The sequence below is a fragment of the Octopus sinensis genome, linkage group LG8 (genome assembly GCF_006345805.1).
Source record: "Octopus sinensis linkage group LG8, ASM634580v1, whole genome shotgun sequence".
In the NCBI taxonomy this organism is placed as follows: domain Eukaryota; kingdom Metazoa; phylum Mollusca; class Cephalopoda; order Octopoda; family Octopodidae; genus Octopus; species Octopus sinensis.
In genome coordinates, this window is record NC_043004.1 from 22,608,672 (window position 1) to 22,623,449 (window position 14,778).

Sequence of the window (14,778 nt, forward strand, 5' to 3'; positions counted from 1 at the left end):
CACATAGGACCGATGGGAACTAGAAATTTGGCTTACTATATTTGTGAGTGTCCGTCTAATCCAGTCTCAGTTTTCATTGTATGTCTTCTTATCGCTTCATTTGTTATTAAAGGAAGTGCTTAACTCTCCCCGCACCAGTAAATTTGTTAAAAGATAGGTTACTGTGGAATGAATAAATGGTTGGAGTAAATGCTCCTACTCTAAGCATGCACCTGTAGATTGGAGGACAAGAGTTGGACGAGGGATCGTGTCTTTGGTGGCCGGTGTATTCGTGGGGATGCCTCGATTTGCTGTAGTTGGAGTTTCTCCTCTATCAAGAGGACTGCATTGTTCATGTTATTACATACTTTGGATACAATTATACTTTTATCCTATTTCACCGTATTTTCTATTTTTGTCCTCATCTTTTATAATCACCCCACACACACATACAAAATGATTGTACTCTGTCCCTGTTATGTCCTGCCTCATCTGTGCCTCTGTAGCTCATAAAAGATCATCATCGTTATTATCATAATCATGATTGTAATAATTACGGAAAGAAAGATTCCTCAATAGTTGAGGTGCATTTATTAGTAATCAATGGCCGATTTATTTTTTGCTATTCAATTTCACACAGCGCGCACTTATTTAGTTACGTTTGAGATAAATCAATTAAAACATTGTACCTTTATTGAGGGCATGCGGCGTATAAATTTCACCAGCAACTTAAGAAAGAAAAAAACAGCAACTGATTCCGCATAACTACACAGACAGTGATAGACATGAGCGAATAAGTGTGTGTATGTCTGCACATTTTTCATATGTTCACACACTGAGATTATCTATGTATAAATATAACTCTAAGCCTGGCAGCTACAATTAACTACTGACTAGTGAAGTATATTTTTTTAACCTCTCCCTAAAGGTCTCATTGTAACAATCTGTCTGCCCGACATAGACAAATTGTCATCTAGCCAAACACTGAGTGCACGAAAACAGCAGTGAGTTTGTAATCTTACACATTTCAGGAATATAAATACATCGGTGTCTACACACGTCTTGTATAAGGCGTGACATGAATGTGTACCATACCACGAAACATAACAATATATATATGAGAATGCATACATATATACTAATATACATATAAATAAATAATTAAGTATATATATTATGTGTGTATAGATGCAAAAACGCACCGGACTGGTTGCTACAATTAGTAGTATATTTATATTTATGCTCACAATTTCATAATCTTAAGAGTGTTAATCGTGGGTGTGTATCATTAAATTACAATGTATATATTATCATAACAATATGCATATTCTTAAATACCGCTGGATTTTGAACGCAGCCTAAAATCTTGTAGAACATATGGAAGAACATATGCTAATTTACATATGTATATAATATTATAGACTATATTTTCGTTCATTGTTTTAATTTATTTTTTTGACACGGAAATTCAATTGTGAAACTTAATTAGAAAGAATGTTGCAATATTTGCTAATATACTTAATATATTAATATTTTTGGTAGATTATTTCAAGTTTTTGAATATTTGTTGCATTTTTAAATTTTTTATGTAAGCGTGATTATTCATTTCCTCAAAATGATAGCAATTCTTTGTTTCACTTTTAAAGATGCGCTGTTGGTTTTCTTTGAAAACTTATAAATCGTTGACGTATAAATCTGCTTAGTATGACTGGAGGCTAAACAATAACAGCGTATATACAATGTCTTTGAAAGTTCTAGACCATATCAAGGGTTCAGCAGCTTTGCTAAGTTAAGGAATAGGACATTCATGGGCTTGTAGCTCAGTCTCATTCTTCTGGAAAATTTGAAGTCAACATCTGTCAATTTGTATTTTCTTTACAGTGTATTCTTATTCATTAGGTAGACAAAGCTACTTGAGTATTGAATGTGTTAGCTGTAGATACAACACTGGTTATCAAGACACAGTTTCAACAAATTAAGGATCCAGTTTGGACCACGCCCGCCTGCTCAAAAGATTCTCAGTAGCTGCGAATATCATACCTCCTCACAGCGTCTGATTACGTCTCATTTGTCACCGCACATGTATAACGGTAAAGTCTGTACCAAACAGATAAGACAAATCGAAGAAAAACTTAGGCTCTGTTAGGTTATTTATTCTCTACAAAGCTGCAGTAGACCCCAACCATAACAAAAATAAATGCTCGGGTGTGGGGCGTTTCTACTATTATAGACACAGATATTGTAGATTACATTTTAGGAAAGGTTATTCTTCTGACTGGCACAACTTAATGCTACAACTATCGCACAACATTTGTTCTATTTGCCCTTTTTACTAAATTTCTTCTTTAAGGATGCAGCCTGAGTGTGGTGTGCTGGAAGGGATGCTGATGCAGTTCCTGTTTACATGAAAGAGAAAGAGGGAAATGATGCGAAGTTGCCCTAAGTAGCTGAACAGTACTTTATCGAATACGAAGGGAAGAAAAACTGAATTGCTTTCAGATAGATTTGAATTTCGAACGAGGAGTCTAGAAGAGATTCCACGAGACACCTGATACTGTAACGATTCTGCTACTTCATCCAAAATCCTACTCTAGTCAAACCCTGAATGTTTCATCAGCAGAACTTTTACTTTCTAGAATGTTTCTTACAAATAGCAAATGCGAGATATTTTGAGTTGAACACTACCTAATCTATTTCATTTACATTCGAAAGGCTTCAAAGGTCATGAGTATAGCTTTCTCCCCGTTACACTCTGAGTAGATAATATATTTATAGACACAGCATAACAAAATTTACCATGTCGGTCCATTGCCTTGCTCAAGGCGATAATTACATCTCAAAAATTTACTCTTCGTACATCGCTTGTGTGATACGTTTATACGCTAAGTAAATTATATTTGTACATATTTATTTATTTGTGCATATTTATATTCATCTTTCTTCCACTTTACTGATCAATAGCAAACAGTAGTAAAAAGTAAACCCAAAGAATAATATGCAATGCCTGATGTTATGATTGGTTTCGAAATATCTACAAAATATATCATATTTACTATATTAACATTATGTATAAAAGGGGATATGTTTATGATTGTTAACAGATAACCATCAACAGATAAGAAAACATTCTTGCTGTACTCAGTACATAGTGAAGGTGATTATTTAATGTATAGTGTCCTCCTCAGGTGTCTTCAATCAATTTCAGTGAGCGTCCACAGGTGAATGTTGACATCAACCACCTCCATGAAAAGCTCACATAACCTATGCCCTCCTACTTAAAATAGAGTAGGAGGTACATAAGATGCGTAAAATTTCAGATATTTAGGTGAAAATTGTAGCTTGGAACACATATGTATATATTCACTGTTTGCGCGCGTTTGTCTGTACATGGTTTGGTAAGCCTATGTGTAATATTTTGAGAAATATATAAATGTGTTTGTTTATTTTCATACATAATGTACACAAAACATAGTTACCAACAACTTTTTCATTTTAAAATACTCCATATCAAAATTTTTTAGAATATCTTAAACTTCTTTTGAGTTTTCTCATATAGAATGCAACCACTCCTAAGAAGATATTGCAATTAACATTTTCTGTTGAGATTTTCTTTTAAATCTGCGAACAGAAAAAATCGTTGTTTGTATAATGGCCTAAAGATATGTACTGTTTAAGAAGTTTTGTAATCAATACGTTGGCGTATAAATTGAATATGTTTGAGAAATCTTACCTAGGGACAATACAATGTTACATCTTTTATTCTAATTGGCATCAAGTATTTATAGGAATCCAGGTGTAATTTTGTAAGAGTCTCTTTTATCTTTTGGCGTGATAATGGGTGCGTATAAATTCTCGCGTATATATCCAGAGCATGGGTGAAACTTTATGAAAATCGTTTCGCAAACACTAGTTCCAAAATTCTATGCCCCTGTATGACATCTTAGAGGATGCCCTTTATTGTACTCTCTTGTCGATCCTAACCTTGAGAGGAAACCTGATTAGATTGAAACTAAGTGCAATCTGTTGGTAAGATTGCAACCGTTATTCAAAAGTTCCATCTTTGTCTCGTATTCCGTATCGCTGTACAACATGGGAATTACATTCCGTACACAAGTGTGTTTGGAATAGACAATCGCTCTGACACTAATTCAATGAGGAGGTAGTTCTTTTGATCCTACAGCAGTATTTTCATTGTCGAAAACATGTACCTTTTTTTTTTTCATATGACATTAAGTAAATTTGATATGACGCTTGCAGTTTTCCTTTGTTAACTTCCATAGCGAAATCTAATCCCGCAATTTCAAGTGTATAAATTGTTCTTTATAAAACAACAGTTACCTTTCAATTGCCAGGTTTATTGACTGTCAGTCATAGCAAACCTGGAAAAAATAAGACTTTATCCTTTTGGATATATATATATATATATGGACACACACACACACACACATATATATATATATATATGTGTGTTTGTGTGTGTGTGAGTGTGTGTGTATATATGTGTGTGTGCATATGTATATATGTGTGCGTCTGTGTGTATAATAAATGTATGTTGAAATTCCCCGTCGGAGACGAACTGTTTATTGTGAAGAAATGTTTGCGGTGTAAATAAGCTCTCTCCCTTCATCAAATCGACGATAGCTGAACAGGTACAGGATGTAACATACGTCAGGTACGAAAGTGATAATAGCAGAGCAGCGTGAAATGAGGTGTTTTGCTCAAAAACGCAACACAGCTAGGAATTGAAATCACGATCTTGCGGTCGTGAGTACAATACCCTAAACTCTGAATCTCACACATACAAACAGACAGACAAAGACACACACACACACACACTCACACACACACACATACACACACACACACACACATACTATCGTAACCTAAACAGTCTTAACCTCAACGTCTGCCATCGTTTGATGAATACGCACAATTATGAGAAAAAATACATGTATAATGTAAGTATTCATACTCCTTTCTGCATCACCAGGTAACCTTACGTGGGCATCCTGTATACTTTCACCTCACATGCTGGAAATAGTAACCAAATTTCTTTAAATAAAATACTACCATGTTAATTAACAAAGAAATAGATTCTATACAACCTTACAAAAAATATGCTAGATGGTCACGGATGATCAGTGTTGACTCGGGGCTAAACAATTATAACACAATGGGATGTCCTAATATATAATTTTTTCATGCAGTAGAACAAATTCCCAACGTCACATCATGTCACAGACGGTACCACCATGATTATATCTGATTGAATTCTGGGTACCTCTTAACATTTATTTCCGTCAAATGCCGTTAGACTGAATTACAATGTTAACAAGATAATTAGATTGTCGATAGACTATATCAATGCGTCAGTGTTCTTGTAAAATTATTCCAGCATTGTGCACTATAGTCAAGCCAAAGAAAGTTACTCTTTGTAATTTGAATCAGTAAAAATAGTAAAGAAATCTAAGACCGCTATCACCCTACAGAACAATCTAGACCTAGAACTATTGTTTTTACAAAAGATAAAGCATTTCAATGAACAGAATGGAAAGGTCGAAAGATCACACATAAAAGGTTATGGACCTTATTTTAATCATATTTTCTAACTACGCCTCAAAATACTTTCCATCCCAATAATCTGTAGTGAAACCAAAACAATATACTCATCTACATAGAAGCAGATAAATATAAACATTAACATACTTAAAATACACAACCACACTCACAAAGGGCATATGACCATTAATATACATACAAACCACACTGAGAGAAACAACTACATACAAACATATTTGATTATATAAAAAAGTATGCATACGATTATGCACATATATACACATACAGATATAGATGCAAACAAATATACAGACATACACGCACACACACATACACCTATATATATATATATATATATATATATATATATATATATATATTATATATATATATATATATATATATATATATATATATATATTGTTTTGGGATTTGGTTTGCAAGATTATTTATATGAGTTCGTGTGTTGAAGCATATCTGTTGTGCCTGGGGAGAGTCATTTTTTATTTGTGCCTTATAACGTAGCACACTCACCGGTAAAATTTCTTATTTCTTATTTCTTATTTTTATTTTCCTAAAATTTTCGTTGTGTCTTGCAACCTTTTCAATAGTCTTGACTTTGTCCGTTATTTACACTGCGCAGTGTAAATAACGGACAATGGATTGGCCTGCTCAAAGCCCAGATCTCAATCCTATTGAAAATGTATGGAATATTCTAGGAGAACGTTCGAAAGCCAGAAATCCTAAAACAACTGAGCAATTATGGAATGCCCTTCAGGAAGAATGGAATAAGATCACCCAGCAAGAAATTGAAAATTTAATTTCCTCATGCAGTCGAAGATGTCAGAGTGTGATTGAAGCTAAAGGGCTTCACACTAAATATTAAATAATTCCAGTATTCTCTGTCATTTTTGATTATTTTGTTATTTTTCCAACCGTTCTGATCATTTTGACCGCTATGGGTTTTGCAGTAAATCCCTAAATCATCCATAACTTTTGTATTATCCTCTCAAATTACACCAAAATCTCAAGCAATAACAAATAATATCGTATTTATTGTCTGTGAAAATTATAGAATATAAAATAACTTTGATAAAACATTATATCTACTTTTCTGACGATAACAATGCCGTTCTGAACATTTTGGCCACCACTGAATATATATATATATATATATATATATATATATACATATATTTTCCAATAATAAGCAGTGGGTAGCGATTTCCTTCACTATTTCAGGGAGTGACGACCCTGCCCGACATGAGTCCCGGGCTCAGCTAACTCCAGTGGAAAGGAGACAACCTTCAAAGAAATTCGGAGTGGAGCCCCGTAGGCGGTTTAGTTTTCGACTCGACACTCAACCGACAGCTCCTGCAACCAAGCTGATGCCAAGTGTAATGCTTTGCACGCCTTTGGACTACGTCAGCAAGGTCGAGAGAGCAACCTGACGACTGAGCTACCCAAGATTTTATTACATCTAACCCAGGCCTGCGCAAAACTGGAGACCAGCCAGGCAAAGTCTTTGCTACAACTGCGTCACCTGCCAGAGCGAGTGTTTGTCCAGGATAGGACGACACTGCCACAGCAGGAGATATAAATGACATGAAATGTAAAAACCGAACTGGAATATTTTATGTGCAACGCCATTGTCTCCCGAGACAAAAAGATGCCAAGAACAACAATTGATTGAAAGTCAGCAAATAGAAACTCAACATAGCGATCTATGATGCTGGAGATTTCCTATCTAGTCACTCGTCTAGCCATCTACACACCTGCTCACATCTACACACACTTACACAGACACATCCACACACACACAAACACACACTCTCTCTCTCTCTCTCTCTCTCTCTCTCTCTCTCACACACATACACACACACACATATATATATGGATCCATTTATCAACTTATGTTTATTCTTACGCATCTGCATATGATTATATAAATATATAGATTTACACACAATCTCTTCAATGCTGCTACGATGATGCCCATGTTCGAAATTTGTTGGTTTTATTTACTTTTATTTATCAGTTTTTTTTTTCCTTTTTGTACTCCCTGTTATACGGAAACTAACATATTCGTATATTCCTGGCATGGAACCATTCGTCAAATTTAATTCCCTTATTGAACATTATGTCACTAAAAAATATAATTAATGTTTCTTTTGTTGTCACATTAACGACATTTCTGCTCCACATTGCATTTCACTTCGAAACAGACTGAAATTGAAAAGATCTGGCTCCAAATACATCAATTTTGGCATAAATATGGGAGTAAAGTATTGTTTAGCTCTACACGCCTTTTAAATTGATTAATAATAAATTGTGTTTAATTATTTTCTTGTAAGAGTAAAGTACTTGCTAACAAGAGAAATCATTCACTGGTGAAACAGCTACATGAAAAGAATTAAAAAGAAATTTTTAAAAATTTGTAGCTATTGCTATATATGTTAAGATGGATTACTTCCTTGTTAATCTGTAATTAAATTCCTAGTCATGTATTTATACCCCAAAAAGACAGTGAGGGGAATAAATGCATCTGATGTTTTTACTTGATTATTGCTATTATATATGTATGTATGTATGTATGTATATATGAATGTATGTATGAATGTATGTGTATGCATGTATGTGTATACATAAATGTGTATATTTATATATATATATGTGTGTGTATGTGTGTGTTTATATATATATATGTGTGTGTGTGTGTTATATATATATATGTGTGTGTGTGTGTGTGTATGTGTGTATGTACATAAATATATATATACATATATGAATCGCATGTAAGAAAATGTTCCTACTAAATATGTCAAATGAACAAAATGCAATTCATCTAGTTCTTTAAAGCTAGAATATAGCCCATATCGGCCATTTTCTCGAAATAGAAATAGCCAACTAGTCAATGTATGGAATTTCCCAACCAAAGAAAATCTGTTTGAAACCACACCTGAAGTATTGTGTTATTTGTAGACGTCAAACTTATTTTCACATGTCTCATTATATAGGGGAACCGGATAATGAGATTGTCCGACCAGTTAGCTGAAAATTCCTGCACAATCATATCTTATAATCTCAGAAAATGAAGTACAGGTTAGATAAAGAAAGATAGGATACTCAGAGATTGTGTGACTTCAATCAAATTTACTCTGGATCAAAAAGATTATCTTTGATGTTGAGACTGTTGACGCAAATAAAATTGTGTGCAATGGGCAGGTTTTTTCCATTGAACAGCACCAGACATTGGCAAGGATATCTCCATCATCTCATCAGTACATAGTAAAAGTTTTAGGCGACGTTAGTAGAGAATTTGGAAGTTAGAAACAATATGCTCCTGAATTTTTGGTAGCTTTTCTCTTTTCTCTTTTCTTTTAATTCTCTAAATCGTCAGACTTCATCAATGCTGGGGCACCATCTTGGAATATTTTAGCCTCGAATCGACCCTATGAGTTATATTATAAGCGTGGTACTTATTCTATCAGTCTTTTTATCCAACCGCTAATTCACGGGGCGTAATCACACCATCAACGTTTGTTTTATGATGATGGGCGACAAACATAGACTCAAAGTCACACAAAGACAGATTGACACAAAATCACAAATGCATGTGTGTGTGTTGTTGATCACTATGCAGCAGGGTTTAACTATGGTTCCTAAATAACACAGGAAACAGATCCTGGAACGAATAAATATCACTTTGTTGCTGTACCTCCAAGAATGTATAACGATGTAAACATGTTCAGTGCCGTTTGGTTAGAATAAATCCTTAAAACCTGGAAAGCTATTACCACGATTGTTAAATCCTATTTTCATCAAAATACTACTTGCACACACGCAAGTACAATTTCATATAAATTCACTACATATGAAAAGAGAAAGAGGGGGAGAGAGAAAATTAGAGAGAGTTATGATATCAATGACTACAAATAACATTGTGTTGCTAGTTCATAACTTTCAATCTATGTTGCTATATTCTGTCTTATATAATGCAGAGAAACTATAGATTGTGTGACTACTTATTTCTTCCTTGTGTCCAACTCACCTATAAGTTAATATATTCTACTTCAGTCTATGCGTTTGTTTCAGTTGATGAGGAAGCTTTGGTCGTGAGCCAAATTCAAGAAGCCTTAAGTCTCTTATTTGAGTCCTATACATCTCATCCAACTTTGAGCTTTTACTTTGCCTGCATTCACCTTCATCACTTTGTTTTCCACTATTGGCTAGCTAGGGAACTTTTGTTTTGCTAGCTTTATCAGAAAATTTTCAAATTCTCCTCCTTCTCCTCCTCATTATGATCGTTATCATCATCATCAGAAGCAACAGCAGCAACAGTAGCAGTACCACCACCAACACATTATCTTTCGCTGTCGTCATCATCATTATTATCAACAACATCTGCAGCAGCAGCAGTAGCAGCAGTATAGCTATGATAATTGTTGGTGTAGTTGTTGTTATTCTCATTTATCCATGTCTTTATTTTTATTAAGCTTATATTCATGTTACTGATTTTTCTTTATTCTCAAGCCTGCAGTATTTTCTGATATTTGGTATTTTTACAGTTTCACTTTTCCCTTAAGATTTACAAATTTTTAAATCTAGAAAATTGTCATCAACCCTTAAGGCATATTAGAATTACACCACTTTGAGAATTCATTTGTAAACTTGACGCCGCACAAATCAAACGGTTTTAAACATGATGCTGAAGCTTGTACAATCGATCAAACAGAAATGTCATATAAAAGCCATTTATTTTGAAAATAAAATTGTTGGAATGTATTAGATAATGTAATCTTTGATAGTTCAAGTTCATAGGATGTCTAGGAATGGTATTCTTTTGATAAGTGTGGCTAATGAATAACGGCCTTGGATTAAGTAAAAGACAATGAGAGAGCCTTACTAAGTGCTCGATTCTTTTTTTCTACATGTTTTTCTTTTTCAGAAGGAAGATGCTGTGGTTAATAACCATCTCTAAAACGAGTGACATTGATCGTCTTGAGGAAGTTGATCACTACAGTAGAAACAACGTGTAGGGATGGAATTCGAAAAAAGAATGGTTATTCATAGGTTACATTGTAACCTGTAAGCCGGGATGATCTAAATGGAGATGGTACATGATCACAAAGATATCAGCAGCAGCAGCAGCAGCAGTAGCAGCAGCATTAGTCGTCGTCGTCGTCGTCATCGTCGTCGTCGTCGTCGTAGTAGTAGTAGTGTAACATCTGCGGCACAAAAGTTTGGTTGCATTTTGAGTAACTTGATCAGTAGGTGGGTCAATTAGTCTGTGTGCGCTCACGCGCGTGAGTGTGTCATTTTACCTACTGCGGCCGTTTTGATACAAACAATAACTTGACTCCCACGACACTGCATGATATAGTATCAAATATATCACACCTGATCAATGCTCGGCGACAGTTCTTGGGTAGCAGCTGTTAATTTAGACATACTTATCCCTAGAATGTATGAAAAATGGCTAATATTTCTTTCAGTCATTGCTTTTTTTTACATTTATTCAAACCCCAAGCAATCCCTCTCAACACAATACTGTCGTGCTCTCCCACTGCACCTGATCATGTTTAGAGATGCACATATTGTCAACCATTAAGGGACATGCTCAAGTGGTTAAAGTCAAGCAACCAACAAGCAAATCTGTGATATTCAGCAGAATATTTGCTATAAGGATATTTCTGCTTCAGCAATTCAGTGCTGAATCTATCTGAAATGTAATGGAAAATAGGTCAGTTCGTAACATTGATGTTCTGGCGACAAAAGCAAAGTTTCAAAAGAATGATAGTCATTCATTTTGATTTCTAGATAAATGCAAACAGAAAATAACACTTACTGACCAAAGACAAAAATATAATATAAATTTTGTTCCACAATGCTATTCAAGGCATGGTGTGGCACTAAACAACAATAATATCTACTAATGGTGTTACTAGCATACAATATGATGTGAAAAGGCACAACCAAATAATTAGGGAGTTGGTTTCAGAATCATAAGATTAGGGGTTCGACTCATAGACTGGACGATGCGCTACGTCCTTAGGTAAACTACTTCATTTCATGTTGTTCACCTCTACTCAGCTGAAAACGAGTACGAGGTGCCTCTTTCTCTGTTGTCACACTCTTGGAGGTCTCCTGACATAAAGGTGGAAGTATCGTGGGAGTGTCTCTTGGCTCGTGTGTACATAGGCATCTAAAATTATGACCCCAAACATAGTATATCTTACTACTTTTACTTCTTTTAATCGTTGGTCTTCGACAATGCTGGAAGTGTGTTGGTAGAACAAATCTCACCCTGTATTTATTGAAAGCTTGGTAGTTATTTAATAGGTCTGTTTAACTAAACCACTATGCCAACGCAAACAAACATGGTTTTTGTGGGGAATGATGTGAAACGCGAACACCCACACACACACGCATACACACACACACACACACACACACACACACACACACACACACAGGGACATAAATGCAAAACAGGATGGAAACGAATAGTACTTGACTACAGAAGGTAAAGTAATATGCTTTTATTATGGCTGAAAACATCTTCACAAACTGTAACATAGATTTTCACTTTGTCGTGTGTCAGGCAGTGATCATATATATATATATATATATATATATATACACGCACACACACACCCATATATATATATATCATTTGAATTATCCGTAATAAGATAATTCATTCATCTACTTCAATATATATATATATATATATATATATATATATATATATATATATATATATGGCGAGCTGACATATATATATATATATATATATATATACAACGGTTTTCCTTACAACTTCTGCCAATCAGATTCATTAACATGGCATCATGTCATTAGTTGGCGTGAGTCTGTAGTAAAAGACATGTGCTGTGCAGTGGAACTGAACCCAAAACCATGTGGCAACAAAAGGAGCTTCTAAGCAAAAAAAAAAAAAAAAAAAAACACGCCGGCACCTGTAGATATTTTCTACGTTTTTTTTATAACTGCCTGAGTCATACGTACTTCTTTCCTGCGGAAGTATGTTTCTGCTGATTTAGTGTGGACCAGCACGTGACTGATGTTCTAATATCAAGGGAAGAATAAAAAAACAAATTTCTATTTCCCACCCTTCATATAAAATTTTACAAGCAATTTAATTTAATATACTTTTTATGCACCATCATTCATATAATAAATAAAATTACTAAGTGCTTTCTTTGGTGTTAGAAAAAAAATGTACATGGTATAATTTCACATTGTTTTTAACAAAATGAACAAAAAATAGATATCAAGTATGTAAAACAGTTATTTGACAAACACTTTAGTGCTTGTAAAACAAGCTAATCTCGTTCAAGTTTAACGTTTTTTTTTACTTAAGGATTTAAAACTCAGACGATTATAGGAAAAAATAATTAAGTGATAAATTGAAAGGAAAATAATTCGTGTGTGCGAGTAAGTGGAACAGATGACACAGATTTTGCTTCGGTTCAACACTCGGCTTTATATACAGGTTGTAATGTGTATCGTGATTTATGAATAAGTTTATTCAATGGCATAACTATCTATCTATCTATCTATCTATCCAACTAATAATTATCTATATGTCTGTCTATCTGTGACTGTTTGTTTGTTTGTATACAAAGGGTCTCACAACAGACACACATTCAGACACAAACAATAAACAGAAGAGAATTGTATAGATATGTAGATTCAAATTAACATCTAACAATTCTTTGCGCATATCGTATTCAATACTACATTGTTAGATGAACGCACGCGCCCGCACACACTCTTTCATATATAAGCACATGTATATACAACGTGTGCATGCATGTATGCATGTATATATATATATATATGCATAAATATACACATGCGCATATGAGTTTTTGTGGATGTGTTTATAGATATATAGATACACACACATAAATACAAACGCATTATGTTTGTTTCTATATAAGTGTCTCTCTATATATACATATGTTTGTATGTATAGAGTTGTATACATATTTATATATATGTAAATCTATATATATATATGTGTGTGTGTGTGTGTGTGTGTGTGTGTGTGTGTCTGTGTGTGTGTGTGTGTGTGTCTGTGTGTCTGTGTGTGTGTGTACATATATACATATGCACCTGTGCATGCAAGTATGTGTGAGAGCGCAAGAGTGTGAGAGAAAGGGAGCGTGTGTGAGCGAGTGAGTGACAGATAGATAGAGAGAGAGAGAGAGTTTAGCTTTTTTTCAGTAATAAAGATTTTAATGAAATGACAATTATATTTTTACTATTGTTGTAGAAATATTTTGATTCCCTTCACAATTAACGCTACTTTTTCCTCCCATTCTGATATGCTAGAATAAACAAATCTAAGCATGAAATACAAGGGAAGGTTAAAAAACGGCTGTGGATCCACACTACAAGTGCATCAAGGAAGAGGAAGCAACATTCACCATCCTTGATAAAGAATTGGGGAGGAAAAGTACGTGCGTGCACACGTACAAGCTACAACACTAACTGAAAACCATTAGCTTTGTTCCAAACCATATGGTTTCGGGCCGAGTCCCACTGCATGGAAATTTGAGCAAATATCTTCTACTATAGCCTCAGACCGACCAATGCCTTGTGAGCGGTTGTGATAGAAGAAAACTGAAATATATATATATATATATATATATATATATATATATATATATATATGTACGTATGTATATGTGTGTGTGTTATGTCTGTGTATATGTGTATGTTTTATGTGTATATGTGTGTGTGTGTGTCTGTATCAGTGTTTTTCCCACACCACCGCATGACAACCCGTGTTGGTGTCTATATGTCGTCATAACTTAACAGTTAGGTCGAATCTTAACAAAAAATTAGTATTGAGATTGATTCATTCGATTAAGAATTCTCGAAGATGGAGCTCTAGCATGGCCGCAGTCGAAGGACTGAAATAAGTAAATGAAAAGATAAAAGATATGAAAGTTCTATTGTACCTGACAAGCTTCACTAGTACTCTAATTTCCGTGCAAAACATGAGGTGATTTTGATGTCCTTCATTGTATTCATAATGACTTTAGAATTTTAGAGAGAAGAAATATACAAGTTGAGCACTGGGCTCGATGTCATCGACTTACCTTCTAAGAACTTGGTGGCTTTGTGCTAAAATTTGAAAACAATATTTCAAATTGGAGAGTAAGACAGTGAGATGGTAGAATTCATAGCACGCCTGACAAAACGCTT

The 14,778-nt window shown here is 34.5% G+C and overlaps 1 protein-coding gene across 1 annotated transcript in view; it reads left to right on the forward strand.

Annotated features, from left to right (window-relative positions):
• LOC115214978 (atrial natriuretic peptide receptor 1) overlaps positions 1-14,778 on the forward strand; it is an 853,780-nt gene that overhangs the window by 27,274 nt on the left and 811,728 nt on the right. The gene's annotated exons all lie outside the window — the stretch shown is intronic.